Below are 18,470 nucleotides of genomic sequence, written 5' to 3'. Positions count from 1 at the left end.
AGCCCCCAGGTCTCCACAAGCAGTGGCAGAGACCTAATAAACTGTTCCCAGGACAGTATCCAGAACACATGACAGGTATTGAACAAATATAGGTAAGATTCCAGAGATGAGATAAAGTAACTTTTTAAATGCCCACAAAGAATTCTACAGTGTTTTATTGGGAGTCCTATGGAATTACACAGATAAATATTTCAATGAAGTTAATTTACTTCTACCCACCGTCAAATCTCTCTTTAGAACATAAGATTGGAGAGGTATGATTTTGGGCATATTGTCCCCATAGAGATAGAAAATTGTCAGTATCTGACCACTTTGGACCTACAGAAATGGAAATTCTTGTAACATTGAATCTAATGCCACATAACACACAAATGAGTACTTATTTGGTATTCTAAGAACACAGCAGTGTGACCAGGAATAATTCATACTTCCTGAATCCCCTAACCAAATTTTCTAGTGCTGCTATGATCATATTGCCTTAATGGAAATTTGTCTTTCTCTTGTAATATTGACATGCCTTGTCGAATATAAATATCCTAATGGACAGCCCAGATGTTATTTTTTTAAGGTAATCACATTAAAAAAATTTTTTGAAAATCGTAATCACTACCCTTTATTGAGTACCTACCATAAGTCATGTATCATGGTAAATGCTTTATCTACACAATTGTATTTAATTTTTACTACTGGACCCATGAGGTATAGATATATTTTTATGACTTTATTTTTTAGGACCATCTAAGATTCACAATAAAACTGAGCAGAAGGTGTAGAAATTCCCTGTATACCTGTGCCCCCATACTTGTATAGCTTCCCCCCACCCACTATCAACATCCTCCACCAGAGGTTATATTTGTTGCAATTAATGAACCTACATTCACACATCATAGTCCCCTAAAGTCCATAGTTTTTGATACAGATTCATTCTTGGTGTTGTATATTCCATGAGTTTGAACAAATGTGTAATGATGTATATATGGTATCACTGCCCTAAAAAACTCCTATAGTCTTCCTTTTCATCCCTCACCTCTTCCCACTCCGGACCCCTGGCAACCACTGATCTTTTTACTCTTTCCACATTAATGCTCTTTAATACAATGTCATAGAGTTGGAATCACAGTATGTAGCCTTTTCAGATCAACTTCTTTCATTTAGTAATATGAATGGAAGTTTCCTCCATGTCTTTCAGGGTTTGATAGCTTATCCCTTTTTAGGGCTGAATAATATTCTATTGTCTGAATGTATCACAGTTTCTTTATCCACTCATCTACTGAAGGACATCTTAGTTGCTTCCAAGATTTGACAGTTGTGAATAAAGATGCTATAAACATCCTTGTGCTAATTTGTGTGTGTGTGTGTGTGTGTGTGTGTGTGTGTGTGTGTGTGTAGGTTTGTAACTCCTTTGGGTAAACACTATGAAGCATCATTGCTGGACCACATACAATAAGAGTATGTTTAGTTGTTTTTTAAGAACCTACCCGACTATCTTCCAAAGTGGCTCTGACATTTTATATTCCTTCCAGCAATGAATGACATTTTTTGTTACTCTACATTCTTGCTATTAATTGAGCCTGTCAGTCTTCGGAATTTGGCTGTTCTAATAGGTATGTAGTGGTATCTTGTTAATTTTTTTTTCATTTTCATTTCTCTGATGACATATGATGTGGAGTATTTTTTCATATGCTTATTTGCCATCTGTCTATCTTATTTCATGCCTGTTAAGGTCTTCGGCCCATTTTTTAATCAGGTTGTTTTCTCAGGTATTGCTTTTAATCTCCATTTCACAGGAGAGGAAAATATGAGGGTCCATGCGATTAAGCACCTTTGCTCAAGGTCACACTACTTTTCAAACCTAGGAGATAAAATTCAAACCCATGTCTGTCTGAATATAAGTCTACACATTTGATGTCCACTCTGTTCTGACTTTGAAAAATCTCATTCTATAGCCCCTCAACACAATGCATCCTTTCTCTGTTTGCAGTCCCCCAGTGACTGGAACTTGAAACTTCCTGAAGCACAACTATCATTGAATGGTTCCAACTGTTCCAAAGTATGTCCTAATTTCACACTCCCAAATGCCACCCATTCACTTTCCAGTTCTGTGCACTAAGCCCTGTGTTGTACCTGTTGCATAGACCTCAGTTTCAGTTTGACCAGCTACACAAAGTCTGCACAAAGTATGATGAGATCACATTAGTTAGAACACTCTCTTAGGGATGAATTATATTGATTTCTCAATCAGAGCATGATGATGGAAAGCAGTAATTTAATTTCTTTATTAGTATGGTCTGTGGTACAACACTAAACAGCAAGCTGTCCATGGGACACCCCAGCAATGCTATCTTTTTACACAGTATAGCAACATGAACTGGAAAGATATGCTTAAAATAACCTCCCATTGCCTGGACATTTTCAGGACATTTCAGTGTATACAAAAACTTAAAAGTTGCCCATTCTAAGGATAGGCAACTGCCATGGCGATGTAAATGGGCAGAAGCAACCTCATTCACAGGACTGCTTCAAATATGCGAGAAGGCTTCAAGTCCTTTACTTTCCTTTTCTGTAAGGGCCTTATCAAAGCACTCAAAATGTCTGTACATGGGGGCACCTGGGTGGCTCAGTGGTTGAGTATCTGCCTTTGTCTCAGGTCATGATCCAGGGTCCTGGGATCGAGTCCCACATCAGGCTCGCTGTAGGGAGCCTGCTTTTCTCTCTACTTATGTCTCTGCCTCTCCCTGTCTTTCATGAATAAATAAATAAAATCTTTTTTAAAAAGTCTGTACATGATTGAGTTCTCAGTTGCTAATAGTACATCCAAAAGATCAGGTCAGTAGGATTGAATAGGTTTTATTCTAAAAAGAGTTGTATGATGGGATAAGTTGATTAAATAGAACTGATTTCTTCTTCCCAATTTCTAATTTATCTTCCTTTGTCAGATTATTTGGGTCATGTTCATTTCAAACTAGACCATGAGTTTTATAAGGGCAGAACTAAGTCTGAATTTCCTCACCAGTGAGTCTCCAGTACCTTGTATGACACCAGGCACATTCAATATGTATTTGCAAATTAAATGACTGAATGACTTATTAAAGGAACGAAGAAAAGGGAGTTAGACAAGGAAGGATAAGGAGGAGGCCTACTAATCCACCAGGAAGAAAGAAACATGAAGAAAATAAAAAGGAAACTTGACCAACTTCGTAACTTCTCCAAAGCTAGGCCTACTCCAAATTGTGTGTGTTCAAGGATGGAATTATTTAGATTCGTTAAGATGGATGGTTATATTTATTTTTAGGTTATGAAAGCCTGAAATGGTGTGTTCTCCAGATGGGAGGGAGGATGAGAGCATCTGGGAGCCAACTTACTGCGAGCTTGCTCTTTTCACTACCCTTCACACCCTGGCAGCTGGTCAGATGAGCCCTGTAAACACTTGCTACTATATTTCAATATTGTTCTGTCTTATTCCTTTCAGAAAATTTAGGTGACTTGCAACTTGGATTGCCCTTCTTTTTTTTTTCCTGGAGATTGGATTTGCTTCCTTTGCTGGCAGCCTGGCTATTTTGAGTGCCCAAAACAGTCCATTTTTCATGTCCACACCATCAATGAGAACCCAGGTGCAGAGCAAGAAAATGCAGACAGGTGTTTAAGACTGACGGGGGTTTCATATGGTGCAATTTGCATGCTGGATAGAAAGGCTTAATGAGAATAAAGCTGCTAAAGACAGGACAGTTGATTCAGAGTTCTTAATCCTGTGTTAAAAAGTCATCCAAAACTTACTCTCCATTTTCCCTGCAAATGCAGATAAGTCAGATAACAAAGAGTATACAGCAAGCTGAGACATTCACCAAAAGATCCCTTGAATTAACTGTGACTCCTCTTTGGAAAGAATTATTGTGTTCCAGATTAAGAGATTAAAAAAAAAAAAAAACAGTATTCTCATTGTTTTCTGTTATTATTGAGAGCCTAGGGGAATCTCCTCACTCACAAAGCACTGACATTGGTTTTCAAATCATATAATTTAGGTATTTTGTGGAATTTAAGTTTTTAAACAAAAACTAAGAGGAGTGTAGCTGGAACTTAATGATAGAAGCAAATTCTATATATGTATTTAGAATTTAGAGGAAACTTTGTTTTTATAGTAAGATAATTCAGACATACTGTAGAAAATTTTGAAGAACAAATGAGCAAAACATAAATATAAATTTACTTAAAATTTCATCATTCCTGAAATTAGCCTCTTTTTTTCCCCAGTCTTCCAGAAGGAGGCAGATGGATTGGTGTAATCTACTTTTCCTCTATTTCCTTCCTTTCTTTTTTCTTAAGTGGGGTCATACTATTTTCCAACAACATTTTTCAGCTAAGAATTGATGAACTTGATTAGTAGATCAGTTTAATGCCATAGATATTTTGGGTCTAGGCCTAGTGAAGCATTTGACAAAGCCTGTTATTACCTACTTGTGGATAAGATGGAGAAATATGGTCTAGATGGCAGAACAATTAGGTGAGTTCACAGTTGGCTGAACAGTTGTACCCCAAGGGTCTTGATTAATGCATGGATGTCAACCAACAAGGAGGTCCCAATAGTGTTTGTACAAGGATGTTTAGCAGATATTATGCTTAGTCACTGCCCAAGAATATACCTTCTGAAGGGATTTTTGAGAAGTGTTGCATCTGTCCACTCTGAATTCCAAAACCTTCACAGCAGTTTTTAGTAAAAGTCCAGTAGCCAGTGATAGAGTAGTCTTCTAAGAATGGAATCCTAAAAGTGTAGGACTGGTGGGCTGGAATTGCCATGGACACAGTTACAGGCACAGGTGCTGTGGAATTTGCTGACTTGGTACAAAATCTGGAGGAGCTTTTAGAATAAAGGATTCTACCAATAAGACAAAGGACTGAAAAGTTATAGTTGCACTGGGGCTGAATGTAGTACTGAGTTTAATAAATAATTAACCTGACTGTGAACTAGAACATCAAACTACAACATAGTACATGGTGATTATTTACACTCAGTTTTATCTGCACAGAAAAATCATTGACACACTCAGCTAGGTATGGCTAACAAGAATGTCTGTACCTTGTTCCTTAGTGGATAATAAAACACTTGACCTTTATTGAGCTTTTAATCTGTACCAGGCACTGCTGAAGACTTTAATGACTCATCTCATTTGTTCTCCCAAAACCCCTGCAGGGCAGGTATTCTGGATTTATAGATGAGAGAACTAGGGCAGAGAGAGGCTGCTTATGTTGCTAGAGGTCACCTCGCTGGTACAAATTTGAACCCAGGCATAGGTCACTAGGTATAGGAACACTACCTTCCCCTTACTGCCTCATGATGCCTTACTGTTCTTCTGTGTTCCCACTGCTGGAGGGGCTAGTCAGGTGCTCATCTGGGTCCCAAAGTCTGCTTCTTGTCATCATAGTATTTCATTCTCAATGCAGAAAGTTCATGGTCCCTGCAGTCCTTCAGAAGCTGGGCCCTAAGTACAAGCTCTCATGAAGTTTTTCTGGCATTTCCTTCTCACACAATGTTTACTGTTTGTGTAACACAAGCTACAAGTCTGCATTCCTCTCTGACCATGCTAGCAACTTGCCTTATACCTATTTTTTTCAGATTGTGCTATACAGTTAGCAGGCTTTTTAAGCTACTAGTTTTTTGACAGGAAGAAAAAAAGTTCCCTCTCTGGCTTATACATGGAAAACAGCTCCTAATTCTGTAGTGTTCTGTGATAGTTTCTAAGTGATCCTGACAACAGCCTTTCCTTTCTATAGCCACCATGGTTTTCAGAAAACACACCAGATCAGCAGAAGCCAACAGGGGCCTTGGCCCTTCATCTTCAACATTTATCTTGAATTATAGAAGATTTAGAAATTATTTTAAATGATGTCTGAGTGCCACAAAGTCAGGATACTGCACTGAATGACACAAGATTCACGTGAACAATGACTTGTTGAAATGAGGGTGCATATGAACAAGGTGAAAGGTTATTTAGAGAAATATGAAATCTTGCATTTATGCTGTCTCCAAAATAGTACAAGAATAAGATAAAAGAGACCCTGATTAATAGTACTTTATGTGGAAAAAATTAGGTAGACTGATTTAACCATAAATTACTATGAACCATCTCAATCCTGAACTACATTAAGTAGGATACTTTTATTTAATGACTCTGAACATTCATCCTTTTATTTATACTGTTAAATAGTAGTTGGAGTTTTTTACTTCATTTTTAATATTGCATACTAATAGTATCCTTGCCAAGTTGAAGCTGTGTCCTGGAGAAGGCAAACAGAATAGCACTATGGTATATGAGGGAAGGCTGAAGAAACAAAAACTTTTTATCCTGAAGAGAAAAAAAAAAGTCAGAGGAGAAATAACATAGTCTACCATAAGATGCACTGTCACATAGGAAAGGAAAGAGGATCATCCATAGAAGCCTCTAGTGTAGAGCAAATGAATAGATTTCCCCATCGGAGGAACCACATTCAGTGTCCAGTTATAGAACTTGCTGTTTTGCAAAGTAGTGAGTATCCCACCATCAAAAGTGTTCAATTAGAGACTGGAAAATTGTGTATCATGAGTGCTATGAAAGGAAGTGTTATACTCGAACATGAACGTTCACTGTAGCTGAAAACTGGAGACCATCTTAATGTCCATCATTTAGTTGGATGGATAAGTCAATATTCCCAACCAGGGGTGGTTTTGCTCTCCAGGGAGTTGTTGGCAATTTGAGACATTTTTGTTTATCCTAGAAGGGAAAGGGAATGCTATTAGCATCCATTGGTTTGAGACTGGGGTGACTGCTAACCATCCTGTGATACGGAGGATAAGAATTATCCAGCCCACAGGGCAGTAGGACCAAGGGTGAAAGACTCCAGGATGAACAAAAGATGGTGCATCCGTACAGCAGAGTTGCTCAGCAATAAAAAGTAACAAACTGCTGATATGTGCAACAACATGGAGGAATCCCCTAATTACACACTGTACAAAAGCCGCCAGACACAAAAGAGTAAAACATATTACACGATTTTATTTGCACAAAATGCTAGAAAATGAAAACTAATGTATAGTGACAGCACATCAGTGGTTGCCTGGGGTTGAGGATGGTGGGAGGGAATGGATGGCAAAGGGTCATGAAGAATCTATTGGGATCGAAATGTTCTGCATCTTGATTGTGGTGATGTTTTCACAGGTACATAGAATTGTCTAAATTCACAGCATTGTGTACTTTAAAAAATATGAACTTGGGACACCTGGATGGCTCAGCAGTTGAGCATCTGCCTTTGGCTCAGGGTGTGATCCTGGAGTCCCAGGATCGAGTCCTACATCGGGCTCCCTGCATGGAGCCTGCTTCTCTCTCTGCCTCTCTCTCTGTATGTGTCTCTCATGAATAAATAAATAAAATCTTTTTAAAAATTTAAAAAAAAAGATGAACTTGAGTAAATTCAAATCATACGTACTTGAATAAAATTATTTTTAAAAAAGGTAAATGTTACATGAGAGGGACTAAACTCAAGATCTTTTGCTTCCCAACTTTAAGATGCTATTATTTTATTGTTCATATCCATTGTGTTGCACATCTAGTGGACTTGTAAGAAATGTGTATAAAAGCTTGTTATATCAGTATGGGTCCAATCAGGAGATGAAGACCATGCAAGAAGTTAAAGAGAAGTATAATGTAAAGAATTATTAAATGCTCCGGTGGCGCAGTGGTTTAGCGCCGCCTGCAGCCCAGGGAGTGATCCTGGAGACCCTGGATCGAGTCCCACATCAGGCTCTCTGCATGGAGCCTGCTTCTCCCCTCTGCCTGTGCTTCTGCCTCTCTCTCTCTGCATCTCTATGAATAAATAAATAAAATTTTAAAAAAAAACTTTATTAAATGCTGATGAAAGACAAACTCAAAGACATAAGGAAATGGTACCCCCTAGGACTGAAGGAGAGCACCTAAGGAAGGCCAAACGTGGAAGGGAACCATCTCCCCAAGGCTAGGGTCAGACTTTGTAGGGCAAAGTATAGTTCAGATCACTGAATAGCAGAGGTTTGCCTGTTGGTCCAAATCACAACTGGTCTATAGTCACTGGTCAAGCAACAGGCAACCTCCTGGAGTATAGATAGGGTGCAGTCATTCAATAGCTGGTGATGTGAATATACACGGAGAGGAGGTTGTAGAGTACTAGGGAGCTAATCATGGATGTATAGAAGGAATGATGGTACAGTAGTAAGAGTGGAGACCTCAAGAAAGCTGAATGTGGGCCACAAAGACAACCAGGGCTTTTTGAGGACCGGAGACCTGGAGCATAGAGTGTTCCTGTCAAGGGAGCCAATGATGGGTTATTGTCAGGCCAGGGAGAGGATACAGTATTGCCAAGGGACTAGGTACTCTAGGTATATGGCTGAGTCAGAACTCCACTGGAAGTCCTCACACCCACAGTGCTGATGCACTGTGAAACAGGCCAAAAGAGCAAAATATCTTCCTCCCTCATGGTCCCTTCAGGAAGAAAAACTCAACAACATCTTCATCATAAAGAAGGGATGCCTAAAGAAATTGTGGCCATTATTAAAAAGCACATACCAAAGAGCAAATATATGTGGAGCTGAGAGACTTAATTGATACTTGGCAGACTCATTGTTATGGGCTGAATTGTACCCTTCCAAAAAGTTATGTTGAAGTCCTAACTCCCAGTACCAGTAATTGGGACCTTATTTGGAAATGTGATCTTTGAGAATGTAATCAAGTTTAGCTGAGGTCTTTAGGGTAGGCCCTAATCGAATATGCCTGGTATCCTTATAAAGAGATAAAAATGCTCTGTGAAGACAGTCATACAGGAAGAACACCATGTGTCAACAGAGGCAGGAATTGGACTCATGCTGTGGATGGAGGCTCACCACCAGAACTATGGGAGGAATCTACACAGAGTCTCAGAGGAGACATGTTTTTTTCTGACACTTTGAATTTGGACCTCTAGTTTCTAAAACCATGGAAATAAATTTCTGTTGTTTTAAGCCACCTAGTTCATGTTACTTTGTTACAACAGCCCTGGAAAAGCAATACAGATTTGGTAGCAGTAAGTGAGATGCTGCTGTAACAAGTATCTCAAACTTCAAGGGTAGCTTTAGAATTAGGTAATAGGTAGGGGCTAGAAGAAGTTTGAGGCACTTGATACAAAAAGTCTAGACTGCGTCGAAGAGAATGGTGGTAGAAATTAGGGATGTTAAAGATGACCCCTGTGAGAGCTCAGATGGAAGAAAGGAGAGCTAGAAAAAGCTTTTACTGTCTTAGAAAATGCCTATATTGTCATGAACAGTGTTGCTGGAAATATGAATGTTAAAGGTGCTTCTGGTGAGATCTCAGAAATGAGGGACATACCATTGAACACTACAGGGAAGATGATTCTTGCCATAAAATGATGAGGAACTCAGCTGAATTATGTTCTGCCACTGGAAGGAAAGTCGAACTTAAAAGCATTAAGCTTGGATATGTAGGTGAAGAGATTTCCAAGCAAAATATGGGAAAGTGCAGCATGGTTTGCTTGTACTAAAATGCAAAAGGAAATAAACCAAGGAATGAACCATGAGGCAAACAGAGCTTCTAGGGTAAGTGGAAGCCAGAAGAGGCAAGGAATCTTCTCCCCTAGAGGTTTCAGAAGGAGCATGGTCCTGCTAACACCTTCATTTTCGACTTAGACTCTCCAAACTGTGAGATGACTCATTTGTGTTGTTTTAAGGCACCCAGCTTAGTAGTTTACTTTGTTCTGGCAGCTCCAGGAAACAAATACACGTGGCAAGTTTCATTTATCAATCCAAATTTGGAATTAAAGCACATTTAGTAATTACATTTGCTTTGTTAGAATATAGGCAAAATTGCATTTTATATATTGTAATAAAAACTACATCAATCCAAAAATAATTTGGTCCTAGTGAACATGTCTTGATTGGAGCCTCTGCCTGAGGAAATATTTGCAGTTATTTTTAGTTCCTAGGTTTTTGCATTGCTCATTTATCTACAATTTACTGGAACATAGACCAAAGGCACATTTGTTAACTTTCTTATTTGCTTTCTCATGTGTGACAGTCTGTGTTTAACGATTATACCCCATTTAGAAGCTGTATTTTTTTCTAAATAGTAAAGACTTCGGAATGGACACCTTGTTTTTGTTTAATAATACAAATAGTTCTGTAAAGATCTTTTTTTTTTTTTTTCTTTAAACCCGCTTACTTTCTTCAAGTTTAGTCACTATTGCTATACTTTTAGTCCTCTAATTTCTGGCATATGTAAAAAGCTGATTTGACATTTACTGATTAAATATAGAGTAGTTATTCTGGGGAATTTTAATTAGTTTTACAATCTTAAAAAGTTAATTCCAATAGAAATCATTCCAATGAAAAGCATAAAACAGTACATTTTGACACATTCATCCAAAAATGTATCAAATATCACAACCCTGGAGGGGGATGTGATATACTGTCCTTGAAACCATTTTTTTTTTTTGGCATCTACTGAAGAAAACACAGATGCAAGATCAAATTCTTTCCATTTTAACCCTACTGTCATATCTACCTTTGCCTCAAAGTCCCTTGCCCTGTGGTATCTGAGCCTGGGACACACAAAGAGAACCTCAGAAAATTCAAATAAGAGAATCCTTGCCCTATGATTCTCTTAGAGAGTGATAAAAAAAAAAAAGTATTTCATGGCTGGTTGTGAGATGTACATATCTCATTTGGGAGCTTAGGATCTGGGAGACCACTGACCCCTTATCACCTTGTTTTCTCATTTGGGGTGTGTGTGTGTGCAAGAAATGCAGTTAGACCCGCAGTCTGCACCAGGCTTTTGTATGACCTAGTTAGGTGGCTTTCGGTACCTTGATAAACATGTCTAATGTTCAGATTTTTATTTGTAAAATACTCTGTATGTATATGTGTATATATAAAAATATATATGTAGATGTACAAATTAGATTAGATGATTTATATAAAGGATAAACACAGCTTCCTTATAAGAATACACTCTTCATCATCATCACCATCCTATGTAAAACACAGACAATCATGATTTACCCTCAAAGGCATTGATGACTATCATATGGGAGAATCTTCGCAAAGTGTTACCCAGTGACTGGCACATGGTGTCAGTGTCCTATTGTCCAGAAAGGTTATAGTCTAAGTGGAGAGTTTATATTCCATTTTACCCTCTCAGTCATTCAGAGTCTTTAAAATAATGCATCTCAAATATTGGTGTGTATGAGAATCACTTGGAAAACTTGTTTAAAAATAATGTGCCTTACTGAGGTGGGCACCTGATGGGATGAGCACTGGGTGTTATTCTGTATGTTGGCAAATTGAACACCAATAAAAAATAAATTTATTATTAAAAAAAATAATGTGCCTTAACTTAAGAGACATTGGTCAAAGTGAGAGTCAAGAGATGTAGCAGGCATTTTCCATTGTATGTATGAGTCCTTGGAGAACTTGTCTGCTCTGGGCCTCAGAACCTAACTCAGTGGCCACATATTACACAGGAAGAAACTAGGAGCCTTTTGTATGTCTTTAAAGTTTCTCTATTTCTCTTGTCTTTTCCCAGCTGTATCTGTGTTCTCAAGAACTGTTGGCAAATAAGTATTAGCTCTTTGATAACCACTTGGTGATTTAAAGGAGAAGATAAAATGCATTTAATGCACCATGACTGTATTGTAAGTTAGCACAGGCCAGTTAACATCTTGACAATTTTTCTTAAAGTGAGGTCGTTTTTAAGATTAACTACACTGATTTGGAAAGGCCTAGGTTCAATTGGATAGCATGTGTTTACGTACTTCTCTTTCCTACTACAGGTTAACTAGGATTTCCTTTCTATGTTCCCTGGAGATTTGAATTCAAGTAAGAAATAAGCTTTGGCCTGAAAGGTTCCCTGCTCCTATAGAGGGAAACCTATTTTAGAGATACCACCCTTCCCCCAACCCACACTACTGAAATGTGTTTCTTTATTGCATATAGCATCATTATAATGAAACCAAAGGTACCACTAATGGATGGATACCATCAATAAAACTTCCTATTTGGCTGAGGTCTTTTCTTTCAAACCTGAGCTGAAGGTCAATTAGAACAATGATGGAAGGCAGTTAATTTCCTGTTTATAAATACAGACTAGGAAATGCACTATTGATTGCTGCATTTCAAGGAGGGGGACAGCTGTCCTCAACTGTGGGCAGTCCAGGATGATGTCATTCATAAAGTTAGAGAGTTCAGTGTTCTGTATATGTCAAGTGAACGACAATTTATTAAAACAGTACCATTTTAGGTCTATAAGTCTGAAGTATATGAAATATAGTCCCTGCCTTTGAAGAACTTAAAAAATGTAGGTATCAAATCAAGACCTAAAAATATTAAGATTTAGAATTCATTATCATAATTACAGATATGCTAAATGCTTTTGGAGTTCAAAGAGGAGAAGGATCCATTCTATAATAGGTAGTGCCCTAGAATTCACTGAAGAAATGGGATCTGACCAGGACATTAAAGAATGAGAAGGGGCAAGGGTCAGTTTTGTTGAGTGAGTGAGTGAATGAATGAATGATAGCTATCCTAGGAATCATTCATTCCGTAGTCTAAAGTGGTTGAGCTAAGAGATTGTTCAATCTAGGACTATAACCTCAGATTTTTAAATTATGAGGTATCTCATAATAGTATTTTCTGTGGTATGCTCTGTAGGATAAAGAGATGGTTCATGAAAAGAAGTTCTGTAGCCAAATACATTTTCAAAGCACTGGGGAAAAGTTAAACAGATCACTTTTAGCCCTCTGAGAACTTTGAACAGACTATTATGCCTTGTCATTTTCTAAGAAGTTGATAGAATATAGAGCATTTCCCAGATGATTTGCCAAGAAAGAAAGTAATTATATATTTGTGTATTTATAGATACCTATATGGATAGGTAGATAAATACACAATACGGATTTCATTTTTTCAAGGCATTTCATAGGGAAATGTTTCCAGGGAATACTTTGAGAAGTGCTCACAAAAAAGTTTCCTTTCACTTAGGCTGTTACTAAATCTCCAAGTACCTTTCAGTGTAAGGTTTCTCCTAGTCCAGATTTTTCATTTCTTATGACAATTCTTCCCCTTCATTATGTCAATTCTAAGAATCTTCTGAAAATGTCAGAATCTGTGGCATACAATGTGCATTCCATTCTCAAAACATATATTTTTTTTAATGGTAAAACCATAATATGTAATTCAGCAATTTGATGTGTCTGGGCTTTCTTGTCTAGTTAACCCAACACCTGTCAAAATAAACACCCTATTCTCATTGGAGTTTCTATAACAGCATAGCATTATCAGAAATTCTGGAAGACAGAAAATGAAACCTTTCTATTACTATCAAATGAGAGTAAACTTTAGTATAGCAAAAAAATCAGCTGATAAAATAATTTTAATTTTTGAATAAAGACAGCTATAATGAAATTAAATTACCTTAGGACAAAAAGCTTCCATCTTACAAATTACTTTTTGTGTAAAAGATACTGTTAGGAAATCCATTTTTGTCCTTGGTTTTTCACTCTATTTTTCTTAGTCACTTGCCTTTTAACTTCTAGGGCAGACAGAGCCTCTACTCTGGAGTTGTTTTCACAATCATATTTCAAATAATTAAATCTCAAGTCACCTTTATTGTAATATCCTTTGGGCCCTTCAGTTCCACTTAAGAGGGAGGGAGTCTTAGAGTGGGAATCTCATACTTACTTGACTTTCTTCTCCTGAAAATATCCTTTGTGATTGACCAAGTGTGCTTCCTGTTTCCTTCCTTCTTAGATAAATCCATTTTGCATTGCCCTTAGAGCTCTATATTAAATCAAGAAAGTTTGGGCCCTAATTGTACTTGAGACCTTGAGCGATCCATCCATATAGTTGTTACAAATATTATAGATTTGGACCAAGGATAGAACTGAGGTGAAGGAGGAAATATGTGAAAAACTGTATATAGTAGAATACTATCATACACAAATTTTATATAGCCAAGTCAACTATGTAATGCTGAGAGAGGAAGAGAGGAACAGGGTTAGGGGAGGAGGTGAGAAGAAGAAAACAAATAGTCTGTGTTCCTCTCCCTGTTCAAATGAGACTTCGGCCTTTGTGGTTCTATAGAACAGGAATCCACTGTCAAAATACAAATGGAAATGAAAAAAGCTAATTCTGAACTTGTATGTTACTAAAAGTCCAGCTCCTGGCTTTACGGGGAAATTTAAGGAAATTTCAGAGTTACCTCAGACATACGTGTATATTTTTTATTTTCATCTTATCTGCTCACTTCTGATACATTTCCCTCCTTGAGATAGTAACTCTACTGAAATTCATAGGATTGCATAATTATAGAATCAAAGGAAACCCAGGAGATTATTTAGTTTAACCATCCTTTTTCACTGTTGGGAAAATGAAGACTCACATGGAGGAAATGACTTAAGTTTTTCCCCCTCTGAGGAAGGTAGATAGAATTTTTGACTCCTTAATTCCAATGTCCTTTCCACTGAGTTTAGAAATCAGGTACCAAGCTTGTTAGAATTTGGTATAAAGGAATGTCAAGTGGACTTTGAGTGTCTGGGATAGCAGTGGCAGCCAAGATATAGTAATAAGGAATGCATTCTCATATGAATAAAGCATAAGTGTTTAGAATAAAAAAAAAAGAATATATATACTTTATTTTCAAAGAAATGTTCCCAAAGAAAAGAAGGCTATAATGTAATTTTTGGGCTTATACAGAGTTGTGAATAATAGACAATTACGTGATATACATTCTTATATTCTGATTCATTGAGAGTTTATCGTTTTTGAGAAAAGTTAGCCCCGAGAAGCCCTTAGTATTAAGTCCATATGTCTCTCCTTTCAAATGCTTCCCTTCACTTAGAAAGATTGTACAGACATGTTAGAAGAGAGTGACTGGCCCTGGGAAACATCAGAGTAAAATGTGTATTAACAGTGGCAAAGAAAATGTGTTGACTTTTCCCAGAGAAGTCCTTTTCAGGGAGCAGACATACAATTCTTGGTCCCCAAGCAAACAACAAGTTTGTAATAGGGTTCTATATAGGCTTGGAGGCACAATTTTTTTTACCCTAACTGCATATCTCTTTGGATGAATTTACATAAAGATGATATAGTTTTCACTGAGGTCAGATGGTGTTTACCAGAGGGAACAACAGGGAAGAAGTCAGATCTTTGTTTCCCCCACTCCTTCCTAAAAGCATAGGACCTGGCAGGATTCACTGAGCTTCTCTCTGTTTCACCCTCCTTACCTAAAGTGAGGGTAAAAAGTTGCTTAGCTGATGACAGTGATGACAATAAATCTAAGCTACATGTATTATGTGTCAGGTATCATGCTTATCGCTTTACGTGCACTATCTCACTTAAAACTCACAACAAGGGATGCTAAAGTGGTTCAGTTGGTTAAGCGTTTGACTCTTTGTTTCAGCTCAGGTCATAATCTCAGAGTTGTGAGATGGAGGCCCGCCTCGGGCTCCACACTCAGCACAGAGTCTGCTTGGGGACTCTCTCTCCCTCTCTGTTCTTCCCTCTGCTTGTGCATGCATGTGAACGTTCTCTAAATAAATAAGCAAATAAACAAAATCTTTAAAACTCACAACAAATCTGTGAAGTAGCTACTACTATGATATTCATTTTACAGGTGAAGGAGCTGAGACAAAGAAAAATGATATTGTTTGCATCCAAATCATGCTGCTAGGGAGTGGAAGACCCAGATTTGAATCATGCTTATAACCACCATGTTGTATATGAAAGCATTTGGGAATAGACATCTACAGAAATGTAGGGAAATCTTTCTTTGCAACACTCTCAAATACTCTTGTTGAAACCAAAGCAGTGGCAAAAAACGTTATTTGATTGACCTGATCTCTTTTTTAGAGCAACTTGGAAATAATAGAAAAACGGTGCCTGGAAGCCTAATTGCCATAGAACCTGATTACAGATTTGTCATTCGCTTTTATTTCTTCCTCCAGCTATCTTTCCCCTGAGCAAATATGACTTGTATAACCCACTACAGTTCATGAATGTTCCATGTTATGTTTGTCAAATAATGTAATGACATTTAGGAGTGGGCAGAGTGTACCAGAGGTGTTTGGGCCCCCAAATACTTGAAAGGCTTTTGTATTGCTATTGATTTTTTTAAAGTCAAAGCTCTAACAGTTCCTGGCTTTAATATTAATTACAGTATTTTTCTGCAGTTGAACTGAAATGCTACATAGGATAAGGTCATTCTGTACATTTTAGATTTGTTGAGCTCTGTTCGAAGCAGTCTCCATTTTCTCAGCTGCAATATGAGTGTGACTTGGATGTTACTGGATGCTTACCCATACTGTAGGAAATTTATGGAGGCACATGTTTAAGAGAGGCGGGTCAGGGTTACTCCCTCTAGGGGAATGACTCACCCACTGCTCTGCAGTGCTTCAAGTGTGTCCTTCTGAAACAGGAAACAGTAATGTATGCATCAGTTACCAGGAGCCAGTGAAATGCAGATTCGAATTCAGTGGGTCTGGGCTGAAGCCAAGTTATGCTGATACTGCTGGTCTACTTGCTGCATTTTGAGAACCAAGATAGTTGAAGGACATTTCTCTATCCTAGTAGAATGAATTGATGTAGCATGTCAACTTGGGAAAAAGAATTATTGGGCAACTTACTATATAGCTAGTTGTAGTAAGGTCCACAGGAATATTAGGATATTGGCAAAATTTATGGTAAACATCTCCTGAAATACAAACATACATACCCCACATGGACACCTCTCTCTCTCTCTCTCTCTCTCTCTCTCTCTCAATAACTCTTATTCCCCAAGTTATTAAGTGTTCGGGCTCTTCTCTTCCAGAGGCTCTGAGAACATCTCTCGTCCTTTCCCGTATTTCTAAGATTTCTCCCTTTTTCTTTCTTAACCCATCTCAAAAGTTATCTGTGGCCTGCCTCAAACTCTCACACCTTATGTTCATGCTGGTGCCATTCTAACCAGTTCAAAGCCTTGACTGAAAAACAAATGATTTGAAGAAATCAGATGGAGAGGGATTTGGGAGCCGAGGAAATTTCTGGAATCCCTGAGATGCCACTTGGATGTTGGTTAAGGTATATACTGACAGGGCTCACTGAAGAATGGCTCTCTCTGCTCAGCAGACAGTCCCTCGTACTTGCTATTCTAAACTATCAGGCTTTCAAAAAAAATAAATAAATAAAAAAAAAAAATAAACTATCAGGCTTTCATGCTAACCCAGATTTTCTTCTTGTTTCAGAAATTCTTAGTTGGTACATGTTTGTAAAGAAAAAGAAAGTAATAGACTTATTCCTTCCCCTTTGGGACAATATCTTTCAAATCTCTCATTTCTGTGTAGTCTCTTGAGCTTTCTCTGAAGCCAGCAATGTCCTATACAAGTTGTAGATAACACCGGAAGGCAGCTTAAATTATTTTTCAATATATTCTGAGGGTGAAAACGCCAAGTCATATATTTTAGTGAACAGATATAACTATAAAAATTCAGTGTTCCCTTAACTGGAGAAGTATAGGGGAGGGACTAGATGACAAGGGAAGTCATCTTTTCTCTGCTCCTGGTAAAGACTCCAGGGAGCAAAAACATCCCATGAAATAAACATATTTAACCTTTGTCCACAACTATTTATTTTCACAGCATTTTACAAACACTAATTAACCTGCCTACCAGCTTTAGTAATAATGAGGACCACAAAGCACTCAATTAGCCCAAGTACTTTAATGGAAAAGCTTTTCTCTCTTTCTGGTGGTTCTGGAGTCATTTACCTAACTCTCTCTATGGTCAGTAGGGCAAGGCAAGGCAACAAAAATGTGTTTCAAAGGGTTTAAGAGTTTGCCCACATGGGTTGAATAAGACCTGGGCCTGAGTTCTTGCTAGCTGAGGGGGCTTGCATAGCACGGATGCTGTCTCATTTGGTTTCCTCATCTCTCTGACAGGGGCTGCTGAGACATAAATGATGTAGGCTGACTTCTCTAGGCAAGGGGGAACAGTGCCCATGATATTTTTGGAGCACCACAAAAATATTTTAATTTCTTTTAAAATCAGAAGAAAATGAGCTTTAAATATCAACGTTACATTTTCATATGTGATGCATTTACGTTTGTATCAATGTAGTCACAAAATATAATTTTGATTATTTCTTATGGAAGGAGGAGCCATGAAGACAAAAATGCCTAGAACCCCCCCCCCCAAAAAAAAAGTCACAATGAGCCCTTAATGTATGTAAATCATTTAGTACAGTGACCATCACATGGGAAACATGTTGGGGGTTGGCAGACGTTTTCTGCATAAGGCCAGATAGTAAATATGTTAGGCTTTGCAGGCCAGATGGTCTTTGTTGTAAGTACTCAGTCCTGCGGTGCTGGTACAGAAGCACCCATAGATAATATATAAACTAATGGGCATGACTGTGTTCCAATAAAACTTTGTTTATAAAGGCAAAGTCTGGA

At 37.9% G+C, this 18,470-nt stretch overlaps 1 protein-coding gene across 3 annotated transcripts in view; it reads left to right on the top strand.

Moving 5' to 3' along the window:
• The window catches only part of SGCD (sarcoglycan delta), a 910,945-nt gene that overhangs the window by 642,535 nt on the left and 249,940 nt on the right, over nucleotides 1-18,470 (top strand). The gene's annotated exons all lie outside the window — the stretch shown is intronic.

The sequence above is a fragment of the Canis lupus genome, chromosome 4, assembly GCF_011100685.1.
Source record: "Canis lupus familiaris isolate Mischka breed German Shepherd chromosome 4, alternate assembly UU_Cfam_GSD_1.0, whole genome shotgun sequence".
In the NCBI taxonomy this organism is placed as follows: Eukaryota; Metazoa; Chordata; class Mammalia; order Carnivora; family Canidae; genus Canis; species Canis lupus.
This window is presented reverse-complemented; position numbering and strand designations above follow the sequence as displayed.